The sequence below is a fragment of the Rhynchophorus ferrugineus genome, unplaced genomic scaffold (assembly GCF_030347505.1).
Source record: "Rhynchophorus ferrugineus isolate W39M unplaced genomic scaffold, kcgeb_rfMv2 rfM2, whole genome shotgun sequence".
NCBI classification, from domain to species: Eukaryota; Metazoa; Arthropoda; class Insecta; order Coleoptera; family Curculionidae; genus Rhynchophorus; species Rhynchophorus ferrugineus.
This window is the reverse complement of record NW_027472581.1, coordinates 6,524,860-6,541,534: the sequence shown is the minus strand read 5'-3', so window position 1 is coordinate 6,541,534 and position 16,675 is coordinate 6,524,860. Positions and strand designations below refer to the sequence as shown.

General features: G+C 32.4%; 1 long non-coding RNA gene across 1 annotated transcript; it reads left to right on the top strand.

Annotated features, from left to right (window-relative positions):
• Positions 1–6,710: 6,710 nt before the first annotated feature.
• LOC143190470 (uncharacterized) lies at positions 6,711–15,893 on the top strand. The gene is made up of 2 exons (XR_013004247.1): positions 6,711–7,005; positions 15,787–15,893. It is a non-coding gene; the product is annotated as an uncharacterized LOC143190470 (long non-coding RNA).
• The last annotated feature ends 782 nt before the right edge of the window (positions 15,894–16,675 follow it).

Here is a 16,675-nt window from a genome sequence, read left to right as displayed (position 1 = left end):
ATCCACTACATATATATTATACCCAGTAAGTCACAGAAAACTCTTGAGGAAATAAAGAAACCCCTTTTGCTAAAAAGGTTAAAAATGTAATTATTAGCCAATTAGTGTAGTGGCTATTTTTTCTTCTTTGTTTTCTGTTGTTTCTGTCTAGAAAAAGTTAATCCATGAATTGCTAAGCTGTCTACAATTTTCTGCTAGGCTTTTGTCCTAAAAATTTAGTGTTAAAGCTAGAGCTGGTTTGGTCTTTTAGGGAGTTTATTAACAAGGATTCTAAAGAGACATTTTTGGTGTATCATGACGTGATTTAGTTGTATTATAACAGTCTCGTTTATATCAGAATAGAATTGAACCATCATTGTTGTGCGTGTAGTATAGGTTGCCTAACTTATTGCTATATATCAATTATGAAGATAACTGATATATATATGAAACTGATAACACAATTGAAGCATACATTAATGATAAGCACCACACTAATTTGCAACAAGCTAGAAAGGAAGAGCCAGACACTCTAAAGAAAGGCCTTGAGTAAACAAAACAACATGGTTAATGCTTGTATTCGGTTAAGCTATGTACGATATGCAGGGAACATTTCAGAAGTCATAAATTTTGCTAAAACCAGATAAAATCTAAGTAAAGTTGAATCATACCGCCTTATTTCTTTATTGCCTATTATGGTTACAATTTTTGAGAAAATGTGAAACTCCTCATTCTCGCTGTTTTGTCGATGTAGATGGCCCTGCTAGTCTGATCCATAATTTTGTGTACTTACAGCTATCATATTACATCCACTACATATATATTATATCCAGTAAGTCACAGAAAACTCTTGAGAAAATAAAGAAACCCCTTTTGCTAAAAAGGTTAAAAATGTAATTATTAGACAATTCGTGTAGTGGCTATTTTTTCTTCTTTGTTTTCTGTTGTTTCTGCCTAGAAAAAGTTAATCCATAAATTGCTAAGCTGTCTACAATTTTCTGCTAGGCTTTCCTCCTAAACATTTAGTGTTAAAGCTATTGCTGGTTTGGTCTTTTAGGGAGTTTATTAACAAGGATTCTAAAGAGACATATTTGGTGTATCATGACTTGATTTAGTTGTATTATAACAGTCTCGTTTGTATCAGAATATAATTGAACCATCATTGTTGTGCGTGTAGTATAGGTTGCCTAACTTATTGCTATATATCAATTATGAAGATAACTGATATATATATGAAACTGATAACAAAATTGAAGCATACATTAATGATAAGCACCACACTAATTTGCAACAAGCTAGAAAGGAAGAGCCAGACACTCTAAAGAAAGGCCTTGATTAAACAAAACAACATGGTTAATGCTTGTATTCGGTTAAGCTATGTACGATATGCATGGAACATTTCAGAAGTCATAAATTTTTCCAAAACCTGATAAAATCTAAGTAAAGTTGAATCATACCGCCTTATTTCTTTATTGCCTATTATGGTTAAAATTTTTGAGAAAATGTGAAACTCCTCATTCTCGCTGTTTTGTCGATGTAGATGGCCCTGCTAGTCTGATCCATAATTTTGTGTACTTGCAGCTATCGTATTACATCCACTACATATATATTATATCCAGTAAGTCACAGAAAACTCTTGAGAAAATAAAGAAACCCCCTTTGTTAAAAAGGTTAAAAATGTAATTATTAGCCAATTAGTGTAGTGGCTATTTTTTCTTCTTTGTTTTCTGTTGTTTCGGTCTAGAAAAAGTTAATCCATGAATTGCTAAGCTGTCTACAATTTTCTGCTAGGCTTTTCTCCTAAAAATTTAGTGTTAAAGCTAGTGCTGGTTTGGTCTTTTAGGGAGTTTATTAACAAGGATTCTAAAGAGACATTTTTGGTGTATCATGACGTGAGTTAGTTGTATTATAGCAGTCTCGTTTATATCAGAATAGAATTGAACCATCATTGTTGTGCGTGTAGTATAGATTGCCTAACTTATTGCTATATATTAATTATGAAGATAACTGATATATATGAAGCTGATAACACAATTGAAGCATACATTAATGATAAGCACCACACTAATTTGCAATAAGCTAGAAAGGAAGAGTCAGACACTCTAAAGAAAGCCCTTGAGTAAACAAAACAACATGCTTAATGGTTGTATTCGGTTAAGGTACGATATACATGAAACATTTCAGAAGTCATAAATTTTTCCAAAACCTGATAAAATCCAAGTAAAATTGAATCATACCGCCTTATTTCTTTATTGCCTATTATGGTTAAAATTTTTGAGAAATTGTAAAACGCTTCATTCTCACTGTTTTGTCGATGTAGATAGCCCTGCTAGTCTGATCCACAATTTTGTGTACTTGCAGCTATCGTATTACATCCACTACATATATATTATATCCAGTAAGTCACAGAAAACTCTTGAGAAAATAAAGAAACCCCCTTTGTTAAAAAGGTTAAAAATGTAATTATTAGCCAATTCGTGTAGTGGCTATTTTTTCGTCTTTGTTTTCTGTTGTTTCTGTCTAGAAAAAGTTAATCCATGAAGTGCTAAGCTGTCTACAATTTTCTGCTAGGCTTTCCTCCTAAAAATTTAGTTTCAAAGCTAGTGCTGGTTTGGTCTTTTAGGGAGTTTATTAACAAGGATTCTAAAGAGACATTTTTGGTGTATCATGACGTGATTTAGTTGTATTATAACAGTCTCGTTTATATCAGAATACAATTGAACCATCATTGTTGTGCGTGTAGTATAGGTTGCCTAACTTATTGCTATATATCAATTATGAAGATAACTGATATATATGAAACTGATAACACAATTGAAGCATACATTTATGACGCAGGTTTTGGTATATCTGTCGAATGAAAAGTGAACGAATTAATAAGTTAAAATAGAAATTATAAAAATCGATCTGAAAAATAGGAGACTGACATTCGGGACTAGAACACGGAACGGCTCGGAATATATGTTTTTGTTGGATGGATGGTTTAACGGATAGTGTTACTGTGTATCAAATTATAAAATCTTACAGTGACAAAACTATGGTTTCAATAGAGAAGTATAAAGATTCATCGTCAGGAACGGTATATTAATTAGTGAATTCTTTATTGAAATCTATATATTTAGTTGGAAAAACGACACGGATTAAACCAATTTGCCGATTAATAACACTTGGTATTACACTCTATTAAATTGCATCGGGTACATTTGTGAACAACATCATGTTGAAGCCTCACTGACACTGGCTTCACTTTTCAATATCCGTTATTTCGTTGAAGAGTGAACAAAAAAAAATTCAGTGCTTCAACAATGTCCGAATTTATATATTTATAGTAAATAGCATTTGCTGAAAGTTTTACTCCTACTTGAAGAAAAGAGCTGCTGAAGGTGTAAATTATTGATGAAGCTTATGGCAACCGTTATGGATTACCTTATATCTTGACTGCGAACACAAAGAGTGTTCTTGACAGTCAAACAAACGTAAGACGAGGATATGTAAGCATTAGTCGACGATGATCCGCGCTTTAACGCAAGAAGATACAAAATTGTGGGGAGTAATCAGTTGAAAAATATGCAAATGATTTGAATGCTTAGATATTTTGTCTCGTATGAACTAAAGCCAATAGACATTGACGGATATTAGTTCATGTGTGAAATGCTGCTCAAACGACAATATCGACAAAGTTTTTGCATTGTATTGCTACTGGAGTTGAAAGGTGGATCCATTACGATAATGCAAAGCGGAAATAATGATGGGGACCACCTGGACATTCATCAACATCGACGGCATCGAATGTGGTGTGGTGTGTGGTGAACTATGAGCTACTAAATAAAAACATCATTAGGATCTCTGTCGACTACTATTGATTGCGGTTCAGTTGAAAACACGAGCAAAACACAACAATGTTATTTTTATGTATGAGAACGTTCGACCGAATGTTGCAAAACCGGTAAAACCATACGTAGAAACTAGCAGCCATATTCCCTAGACCTTGCTCCTTCCGATTACTTCTTGCTTGGGGAAATAAGTCGTAACCTGTCCCAGAAGCCTTTCACTTCTTACGAAAATATTTTAAAAAATGACTGTACTCCATTCTTTCGATATAGAATCCGTAAGTGCTTGAAAGATGGGAAAGAGTAGCGACTATCGATGGACAATACTTTTTACAACTTTTAAAATTACTGTATAAGTCTAATATAAAAAACACCAAATCACTTTTTTGATAAATAAACAGAAATTCTGCTGAATCTGAAGCCAGAAAAGACAGCGATTACGGGAGAGAGCTAAGAGATCTGGTTCGGCAAGGGGAAGAAATCGCGACCTAATAACAATAATACTCATTGGCTCAGGCCGTCTGGAAATGCGTAAGCCAGGTAAGTATATCTTACGTGGGTAGCCGTGTATTAATAGCGGGGAATTTAAACTGCTGCATTGCCGCTACCCCGCGGCTAATCCGCAACAACGATCTTGCATAATTTTAAGAAATATAACAACGAGCCGTTCGAGTCGTACAATCGGAATCACAGCCGCCACTTCGATTTAGTGCTGGCTACCAGTTTTTAATTACTCGAGCGAGTCGCAGTGGCGGACCGAGACCGTTTCCTTAACGATCTGAAAATGGTGACGGGCCTGAGATTTTAGTTTTTACGTCGCTTTTAGAGGTCCATTAGGAATTTTATTCGTTGGCTCTTTATCTGCATATTTGTTTTGAGGACGGCGTTTTATTTCCGCATATTAGTTCGAAATAAAATCAAAGTGTAACGTAAAATTGATATTATACCAGTCCAAGAAAAAATTCATGAACAGATTTTTCAAAGCTCAACTCTTTTTATGATGCTTCTTTAATTAGTAAGTTATAAACTTTTATATTAATTAGGTCGTTTAATAATTTACTAGAAATCTTAAAAGTTACAAGATTTGCAGACCAGCTCGAGAGAATGTTTTAGTCTCATAGTATAGGTGATGGTGATATTAAGTGAACGTGTACATTATATCATTCACGAATATTTGGGTATGAAAAAGCTCGGTGCAAAGTGAGTGTCGCGCGAGCTTACTTTTTACCAAAAACAACGACAAGTTCATGATTCGAAACAGTATTTGAAGATGATCGAGCGTAATAAATCCGAGTTTTTGTATCGACATGTGACAATGGATGAAACATGGCTCCATCATTTCACTCAGAAGTCCAATCGACAGTCATCCGAGTGGACTGCACACGATGAAGCCGCTCCAAAGCATGGGAAAATGCAACAGTCGGCTGACAAGGTTATGGCGTCTGTATTTTGGTATGCGCATGGAATAATTTTTATCGACTGTCTTGAAAAAGGAAGGACCATCAACAGCGACTATTACATAGCGTTACTGGACCGTTTGAAAGACGAAATCGCCGAAGATCCGAAGCGAAGTCAATGCACCGTGTCACAAGTCAATGAAAGCAATGGCAAAAATCTATGAACTGGGATTCCAATTGCTTCCTCATCCACCATATTCTCCAGATCTGGCCCCCAGCGACTATTTCCTGTTCTCAGGTCTCGAAATAATGTTCGCTGGGAAGAAATTTTCGTCGAATAAAAAGGTGATCGCCGAAACTGAGGCTTATTTTGAGGAGGGTCGCTATAATCAGTGTATCACCCTTGAAGGGAGTTATGTTGAATAAAAAAAAAATAATTTTGGCAAAAAATGTGTTTTACTATGATAGGCAGGGCACTTTTCAATTGACCTGTTATATTTACTCATTAAAAAAAATGAAATGGTGTACATTTTGAAATATTATGCGATTATAGCAATTGGGGACAGGAAACTCTAGTGACTATAGCTTATTTAAAATTGCTGAAGTCAACACTATCACGGAACAGACGCAACGGAGAGTTTAAAGGATCGCAAAACCAGCTGCTACGTGAGCAGGGAAATGTTATAATGACTTTGCTACATGATAATACTCAACCACATGACATAAAAAAATCATAAAAAATTACAATCACACTTCGCATTCATTATACTCTTACATATCTACCCGAAGACTTAACATAATCTTAAACGAATTTGTACTATTATACCAAACATGCAAAATAATCCTTTAAAATTAATTTACGGTGCTAACTAAATACTTTCTATTACTCCTAAATAAATATAAAGTAACTAAAATACCAAACATTAACGTATTGATGAATCTGCTAAAAAAATTTAGTAGTATTCCATAAGATACTTAGTACCACCATTTTTAGATTCGTTTTTCTAATCCCGGTACGTGATTGGTCGACCAAGTTTGCTGGAAAGAGTGGGGGTAGTCGGCCAATGTATTCAATATTTAGGTGCTAGCCAATGATCAACCAGAAAATTGAATATATTTCAGGATTTAGATATGGATATGTTAATACAACTAATAAAATAATGTTAAATGCTAAAAATTCAAAATTTAGAATGTTAATTCAAAATGATACAGAGCAAAATACTTTTAAAACATATTAAGTTTAATATTAAACTGTTCAATAACTTCAAGGAATCGACCATAAATTAAAGGGAAATGAAGGGAAATAGTGTTAGACATTTCTGAAAAAAAAATCATTCCAAGAGATATTTGGGTTTTGTGAGGGAACCTCTATGTTTTTGGGTATGTTGAATTTAAAAAATGACTGCCTATATTAAACCGCATTAAACAGCGAATTGTCGTATTAATATAAAAGAGGTAGGTTTGAAAAATATTATACACGCAAGGTACATATACTAACTACAGCCATCACACTGTGCGTTTTCGCTTCTAAAAATTTTGGAATATCCCTCTGAAGCCTCTATAGCGACCTTGAGCATGTCGAATTTTACATCGTGGAATATCGGTCTACAAAATACCCAGAAATATAATCCCAGATGTTGAACACGGGCGGGGTGCCAACTGGAACCCGACAACGAATAGCTGGCGGCAACCCCGAGACGTTTATCTGGGATATTATTGAAGGGCATTTCGGTTATTCAGTGCTCAACCCTCGTTTGGTTAAGACGTGCCACCATCGACTGCCCAAGCCTCGTCTTCAGGTAACTCCGCTGCCATCCGTTTTATTATTTGTATTTTCAAATTTTTTTTATATTGCCAATAAATAACTGTCACATTATGTAAACACCACTGTTTTATTTCATTTTACCTCCATTCACCGAGCCACATCATTTTACCCTAAACCTCCATCAGTTGTCTGATAAACCTGAAATGCTTCATATTCCTTGGTATATTTCCTCTATCTCTTTAATGACCTGGTGAAAACGTTCACCTTCCTTTTCCCTCATATCCCTCAAATTCTTCCGAAAATAGTCGAGATATGAATGAACAAAACGTATTTTTAGACTCACACTTGTAATGTTTTTAGAATTCTTACAATATGATCTTTATGATTGGCTAAAAATCCCTCTGTGGTCTCCTTATAGACAATCCACGCTAATTTTTGAAGATCATGTTCATTTTCGTGATGAATTCGTGTCATATCGCCTACCTTTAGTTCGGAAAGGCTTAGAAATATTAAAATTATGTATTTAAAGCAATTTTCATCTTGGGAAATGAATTTATAATCTGATTTATCAATTACAACTTCATGTGCAGCGGCGTTAGTTAAACTTTATGTGGACGTACCGTTTTTTTCATGGAGGACGTTCTTTTCACCAACATCCCGGTGGCCAGCATCTTTGGTCCAGTGATTTTCTAGATCGCTGATATTCTATAGGCACAAAAAGCAAGAGAATTTGATAAACACAGCTCCCAGCAATATGCCTCACACTTGTCATACATGGGCTTCGTATGTTAATTTGTTAAAACCCAATTTCCAAAACTGCAGACAGTCTTGAAGGTTTCTTTGATGCTCACAGAATGACATGTAGGAATGAAGCCACAATAAACTGTATCGTATTGGATCTTAATAGCATTTCAATAAATCCTAACATCCAGGAATGTTTCCATGTTGTTTTAGATATCACCATACTGAACATAACTAATAATAAACAGAGTTTATTAGCCAGTTTTACTTAATACACGAGGCTCCAATACTTAAGTATAGTCGGCTGGGTGGCGCAGTAGTAAAGGCGATGAGACGGTCTTCCTATTATTGCGATAGCCGCGGGTTCGAATGCTGGGACATGGTCGTAAATTTATGTTTGTGACTTAAAATTTGTGAACGTTCTAGGAAAGAGTGTAAAATCCGACAAGGAATATGATTCCAGTCACGCCAATAGCCAGGCTGGGTAAGACCGGATGTCTTCTGGGATAATATCTAAAGTTGGTCACTCGCCAGTCGGTAGGCTTACTGCTGAGGCCTGTGGTTCGGAGCCCACGTTAATCTTTAGGCACAGTCCAGATAAACCCATAGTTTATAAAACGAGACTTATATAATATATATATCTTTAGGCACATATATATATATATATATATATATATATATATATATATATATATACCGGCACCGGCTTCGCACGGGTGCAATGCTGATACTAAATTAAATACACTACAGAAAAAATATGAACGTTGTATATAAAAACATAGCGGCCCGCTCCGACTTTGCACGGGCATAAAATATATATGCCTATGTCACTCAATGAAAACATGATTAAAATCGATCCAGTATTTTTGGTTCATTCATTACTGCCCTTGGCCTGCACGCATTAAATTTGGAGTAAAACAATTCCTCTTCCCCTATACTTACTATGAAGATTTCCTGCTATCTTTGGAATATCTAAATTCATACAATTTTTATTACATTACACATTTTTAAACGCAAATTTTAAATTTGTAATATCTCCGAAAATATTTGTTTAATTTACATGCTGTAAGGAACCATATTGATCTATATTAATTGCACACTGTATTTAAGGTACTTAATTCGATAAGGATTAATGCCGTATTGCTTAAAATAGCTTCGTAAATAAGCCATTTTCTCACGTAAAAAGTAAACAATAAAAATGGTTAATGTGGGTTATCCCTAAAAGATAAACATATACCATCGCGGACTTTTTTGTAGACCTTTTTATGGTGTACAATACTGTAGTACATTAATTTGATCTAACTCGTAGGGTTAGGCAGCGTTTTTGCTAATTGCTAAATAAGCCTAAAAAAATAGGTTAATTTACGACATCACGTTAGAAACCTCTAAAATTAGCAATGTTGCCTTAGTATATTATGCATGTATTATACATATAAACCTTCCTCTTGAATCACTCTATCTATTGAAAAAAACCGCATCAAAATCCGTTGCGTAGTTTTAAAGATTTAAGCGCACATAGGGATATAGGGACAAAAAAGGCGACTTTGTTTTATACTATGTAGTGATATATATATATATATATATATATATATATATATATATATATATATATATATATATATAAACATAAATAACACTATATAAATCAGTTCAGCAAAAACATACAATAATACAATTTAAACATCCCCTAGGTGGTCGTCGTCGAAACCCCACTTGCAAGGCAACTACACCTAATAAATAATTTAAATGATTCCTATTGGTGTATCACGCAACTCTAGGTGGACGTGTGTCCACCATTTTTATTTAGAACTAGTTTCTAATCTCCACCCACGGTGTATTGTTAAAGTTCTGGCGACCGATTCGGTCCCCCCCTCCCACTCGGCGTTCAAATTTTTGGACCGGGCCAACAACCAAATGGGAACCTAATTTTAGTTTAAGGCGGTGTTAGAACTAATACCGTCGCCATTTTGTTGACGCCCTAATTATTTTTTTAGTTATGTTTATATTATTATAAATATTTTTTATTTACTTTCTTACGTTTTTATTATTTATTATTTTTTATTTTATTATATAAAGTGTTATTCATTACTAGTAATCGCCCTCTGGTCATAATGTAACCACAATTTACTAAGTTAATTTTGTTTGTCTCATAATAGAACAAATAAAATAATTTAAAAATTATATGTTAATATTACTAAAACTTGTTTTGAAAATATTTTCAATATAAACAATACCTATATAATTATATATACATTAATTGCAGTAACAAATTTATGTTATATGTGTTAAAATATATGCAAACTTTCTCAAGAACTAACACTTACTAACCATTTTCAAATGGTATTTAATTAAATACATATCTAATTTTCATTAGCATTTAATAATCAACAAAGTTAATAATCTTATCTTAATCTGTAAAGTTGCTGCAGTACTTAGAGTTATTACTTCTTTCATTCTAGCCATTTTTTATCAAAATATCTCCAGATGTCAATACATTTAGTGATCAAGTTAGAATGGTAGATACCTTTTTTATGATAACTTTTGTATCGCCTCAGCATTATTTACAATACCAAATCCTGCTTTTTAAATCTAGGATCTAAAAATGTGAATTTCCCACATATCGTGTTCATTTCAAAAATTGCCAGTCTTTTATTGATGATATCTAATAGACAATTTTTTAATTTTTTCCCCATTCTCTTGTTAAAATCCTGGATTTTAACGGATTGTTGCAGTCCTCTAATTAACCGTATAATTAAGGACATCCTGGGATATCTTTCACCAGATAACTCGGTGGTCATTATTTCAATGGGCTTTAAAAGTTGAACACATTCTGTTAAGATAGTCCATTCGTGAACAAATAAAAACTGTGGTGCTCTTCTTAATAGCCATCAAAATAAATTGTTGAATATTAAAGTAGAGCTTTCCTATCAGAAAATGTATTTATTACAAATATTTAATATATTTTATTCACCTCTTAACCGTTAATATTTTCAAAAAAAATTCAACAACTGCTACTGCAAAAATTTCTTGAAATCTTTTGGTATCGATGCACTTTTTATAGCCTTTGAAACTATTTTAGTTTACAAGATCTTAGGAAAAAAGTTTTAATAAACAAAAATCTTGGGCAAAAATCGTGAAAGTTTATCAAAAAAGTATTACTTATTATACCAGCCCAAAGTATTACCTATTATGCCAGTCAAAAGTATCTTGATATTTATCATTTACAATTTAATTTTCTTACCTTAGAAAACTGGCGTTCCAAAATGCTGCTATATTAAATCTAGTCCTATCACAAGTAAACCACAAAAAACATAAAACCACATATATTACATATAAATCTATATAATCATAAATACGTCGCATTATTTTCAAGGTCGTGGCTAGGAGGACACAGCCACATTGTTAAAAATCAATCGAATGAACTAATAGAACCGAAAATAGTAACTAAAAGTAAACGACTGAAACAGCCGATAGTAAATGGTAATAAAATCAGTCGGACCGAAAACAGAGACTGAAAACAGTCGACTAAATACAGCCACTAGTAAAAACAATCGAACCAAAAATAGCGACTGAAACAGTCAATAGTGAAAAGTGGTCAATTACTAAACAGGCGATAGTCGATTTTAGTCGATTGAAATTTCTATTGAATCACAATAAACTGAATAAAGAACCAATCTTATTTGATAAAAGAATAATTTCTTTATTTATCTTTTTAAATAAAATTTCATCTTTTTTACTTTATTTATTCCATTATTTAAACTTCAAAACAGTAACTGTCATATTTTTTTCATATTTATGTATTTATTACCAGCAGTATTTTGTTATTGCCTTGTTACGAAATGCATATAACATACTTATGAAACCTATAAATAGATTAGAACTTAATATCAATAAAATTTACAAGAAAATTTTAATACATTTTACTATTACCCGTAATGTAATAATATAATATGTCTCCATAACATAATCAGAGTTCAGATCAATGTTTATATGGAAAATATGGAAAAAATGCTTGCGAAAACCTAAATAATTTATAAACCTAAAGAGAATACAGATAATTCTTGTTATTCTGGAATTTTTATACCATATACCTTAATATTATTAATACTAATATATGAATTTAATTCTTATAGTTTTAGTTTCATTTTTTTTTTATTGTTTTTATAGTTGGTATCAGATTTCAAATTAAATTATTTTATAGCAGGTTAGTTAGCAACTAGCTCAAAATATAAAGATACATTTTAAATATATACAATAACTGTTTCTTACTTTAAGATATTCAATAAATAATATAATGAGAATTTATTACAGGTTGTATGTTTTGCAGCAGTATTACTGCACTAAACAGCAAAATATGAAAGATCCCACTTGTGTTTTAATAACGTATCCTTCACAAATCTGACTAAGTGGTGCTGAACATTGTTATACAAGAGGACGACTTCGTCTATTTCTCGATATTGTATATCAATTTTATCAGGTCGTAATATACTACTCCTTGGTGACACCCATCATATAATCTGTCTGAAAGTTTCTTGAGAATTAGGACTGGATTTTCATTATCTCCGAAAATGTTCGAAGATCTTCGAAGAAATATTTTTTTCGGTTTCTTATCATTAACATCAAAATCATTACCATTTTCACTCTTGATTTCAAAACGTCTTTTTTATTTTGAAGTCGAAATGGCTTTTTATATTTATATTATTATAAAGGCTGTTATTTTTGAATCAATAATCGCATATCAAAGTCATATATTAGGAAAATCCAATATTCATTTACAATATAATAATGTTTTTCTCAACTTGCTTTTAAGAAAATGTTTTTTTTTGTTAATATATTAAATTTTAAACACTTAGCGATATTTCGTTCATAGAACAACATCTACTATAAAGTAAATATTTGTAACGACTCTAAAAGCTCGATGTCCATAATATCTGCGTATATAGTCGGCGTACGCATTAGTATTAATGGTCTTTTTTCGAAACATTTACGATCCTAATGTCCATGCCTTTATGTAAAATGATACATAAAAAATTATATGACATATGGTGTTTTGCGGAACTGACAGAATACGTTAAGACTCATTTAGTTTAACCACAATAATTTTAGCAGCTGTACAGGATGCTTTTTCTTACGTAACATGCAAATTACCGACTTTAATGTACTAAAGCGTGCTGAAATGCCTAAAAAGTGCGGTTCCGTTTTTGTAACGAAGTTTTCGTCCGAAATAAGTTCCATAAACACATTTAACGCGATGTTATGATACGTATGAAATTCGTTCATTAAATTTGATTCATAACACGTATAAATTATTGTAATTTGATCCCTAAAATTTTTTATGATTATATATTTATTATATGTGTCCAACTTCGATACAGCTGTTTTCTGTAGATGGTTATATGGTTAAGTAATGGTGAATTTATTATAAATGTGAATGTAATATGATATTGAAGTTTCAATATAAACAAATGTGTAGTACTAGGTACTAATCATGACTCGCACTTGCATTTTCAACATTTATTACTACAGAAGCCAATCAAACACTTGTAGAATACTATTTTGACGCTGATCCGTCATATTATAATTGGAGCTTTTGGTTTGAACAATTTTAAACATTTTAATGACAAATAATGGCATATATGACAAAACGTTGGAAAACAATGAATTGCAAAACTTTCGTCATTGGTCAAACACTCGAAGAACTTTGGAGAGTTTAACAGTGGACGGTCCAAAGTAATGGAAAATAAATCACCACTAAAATTACCTGAAATTATCATTTTGAAGCCTTTCAAAATTTTGGTTTCATGACTTCTCAAACAGAAACAAAATATTTATGTGGCGTTTTGTAAATGGTGATAGAAAGTGGAACTACTACGACAATCCCAATCACAAAAATGATTTATTAGTCTAGGAGGCCCATCTACATCAAGTCATAGCCATAAAGTATTGTTGTGTATATGAGATTAGTAATAAATTATCTAATAACTTAACACCTAAAGCCTAATAAATTAACTCGTCCTAAACATTAGTTTATTGGTATTTACATCACTTAACCTATATATAAATAATATGAAGTAATATGCCATTGAGATGTGTCTGCTGTAAATTGCTGATTGTTTCAATAGCTCAGGGTTTGTAATTTTTTTATCTAACGCAAAGGATAAAAGATGAATTTGGAACTGGAGTTGGAAACCCAAACCATCATGAAAGTTCTCTCAGATACTAACTAATGCAATTGTCACAAGAATTATTATCGGAAAATAAATTTATATTATGGCCATATACATACAGGCCACATATACTTGGCCATATTATGCAAAGTTCATAAAACGTTCAAATTTTAAATTGTATCCCAATAGCCACGCCCTCCAGACTTTGTTCCCTCTGATAATCACTTGTATGATCATTGACACATCTACTGGCTAAGAAGTAATACTAGTCTCATGAAAGAAGTAAATTTAAATATTTAATTGTATCATAGATTGTTTCAAAGTTACACCAGTTTTTTCAAAACAAAATTGTCGTAGACATCCTAAAGATAGGTACAAACAGCACTGACTAAACATGAAAACTGCATTGAAACATGTTCTGGACATATTTGAATATATTTGAACTTGGAAAATACACGTACAATTTTCTTCGGTTATAAGATTTCAATTCAAGAGGAAGAAGTAACAATATGTGGAGTACTCATCACACTTACATCATTGTAATATAATAAGATTCCTAAAATAGATGATGGCGTTACCAACCACCTCATAATACTATTTCCAATCCTCCAGTTTCACAACGATGGAATAAATCTAGTCAATCGTTTAGATACAGAATCTAGTGATGTTATTCCTTTAAACAGAATACAGATGCTGCTAGAAGTATAAAGTTTAGGAAACGTATAGTCTATTCAAAACAGTAGTGATGAACGTCATCAATATGTTCCTGTGGAAGTTGTAAATTCGTTTTACAGTTAGATAATATTTTTCTTCTCATTTTATTCTGTAGCGACCTTGAGGCATGTCGAATTTTAACAACAAAGTACCCAGATATATAATCCCAAATGTTGAACAAGGGGCCAGCAGCGACAATTAGAACACGATAACGAATAACTGGCAACCCCGAGATGTTTATTTGGGATGTTATTGAAGGATAATTCGATCATTCAGTAACCGACCATCGTTTGGTTTAGACGTGCCACCATTGACTGTCCAAGCCTCGTCTCCAGGTATCACCGCAGCCATCCGTTTTATCTATTTTTTTATATTGCCAATAAATAACGGTGACATAATGTAAACACCACTGTTTCATTTCTTTTTACCTCCATTCAGAGCCATATCAATTTACCCTAAAATTCTATATAAAAAGAGGTACAATGCTGTTTGACAAGTTAGAACTGGTAATTGAATCAGCCTGGAAAAGTTTTTCAAACGTCTGCAAAATTCTTCAAAATATCATCAATCAGAGTCAAAAACTGATTGCATTTGTAATCAGTTACTTCGAACAGGAACGAGATAATGGAGGCCCCTTCTTACCAGTACAATGTGTTAAGAGAGGTAAGCATTTACTGTTGAATATAAATTTGCTGGGATTTTTATTGAAAATATTTGTTTCAAGAATGTTAGCATGGACACTGAAATACCTCAAAAAATAAAAATATTATCTTGAATTCACCGAAAAAAAAACAGTCCTCATACAAAGCGGGTGGCGATTCAAGAACAGCTTGATATTAGCTCTATCAGAGATTAAATATATGAAATGTATAAAAACAGTAAGTAGTCTCTAAATACAAACATAATTTAATAAAATCATTTCAAAGGAAAATGGAAAATATCGAAGGTTTAATGGAACTTCTATACAATTTTTAAAAGCATATAATAAAGTGATCGAAGACTTATTATTTCAATGTATGTATTTAGATGAAACATGATCATTTCAGAATAGGACTAATATACCCAACGGTCACTCATGGCAAAAGATAATAAAAATAGTGTTATGACAACAAAAGTTGAAGGTTAAGAATACGAAGGAAATAGGTATACGTTGGAATAACAATTGGTGAGGTTTTATTAGTCATTTATTGCAGATATATTGTACTTCATGCTGGAAACAGGAATGCTTAATAACACCTTCGGTTTGGATGAACTCGATCAGACATATTGAAGAAGTAATTTACAAATGATGGAATTGTGAACAAATGTTAGACAGATTGGAAATTAACAGCTTAGTTATTCACTTGAATGAAACTTTCTGAATATGATATGATTCAATGCTGCCAATTTCTAACAGTAATATATGATAACTGTAGGAAATGTTGTTGTTGAGTGTAAAAGATTTATGTACACAGATATGTGTGTAATTGTTCAGAATATACATGAGCATTTGGTTAAAATGTATCAGGAGAGAAATATTTGTAACTGTTTTTCAGATATGGCAAATGCACTAAGGAGAATACAGTGATTAAATCTAGTTCTATTAAGAGGAACGTATACAGATATTAACAGAATAAACGAAGGAGAAATACAGTGATATCAAAATTACTTTACAAGGAAATACTGTACCGAAGGACACAAGAACTATGCCTCAAAGTTATATATGCTCTCTAATGAAACTAAAATATACTACTTGCATATACAATTATTAATTTTGTGGCTTAGGTTTCCAAGGAATACAACTGCAAGCACGCCTAGAACTCTACCTCATAGGTGGTATGGAAAAGAGTTCAATATAAATATAATCAAACACAACCCTAACCGCATGCTATGTAATCAATTGTAGTTTTAAGTCCTTCGATAATATAGGGTTGATACGGCAACATTGTGACGATTTGATATCACAAATTTAGATGAGGTATGTACAAAATAACTTTGGCAAGACTATGTATACGTTATCTCGAATTATAAATAATACTACTATAGCTTTGGCTCTTTTATGTAGCTAAATTTAATTTATAAATATTATTATTAAATTTTATA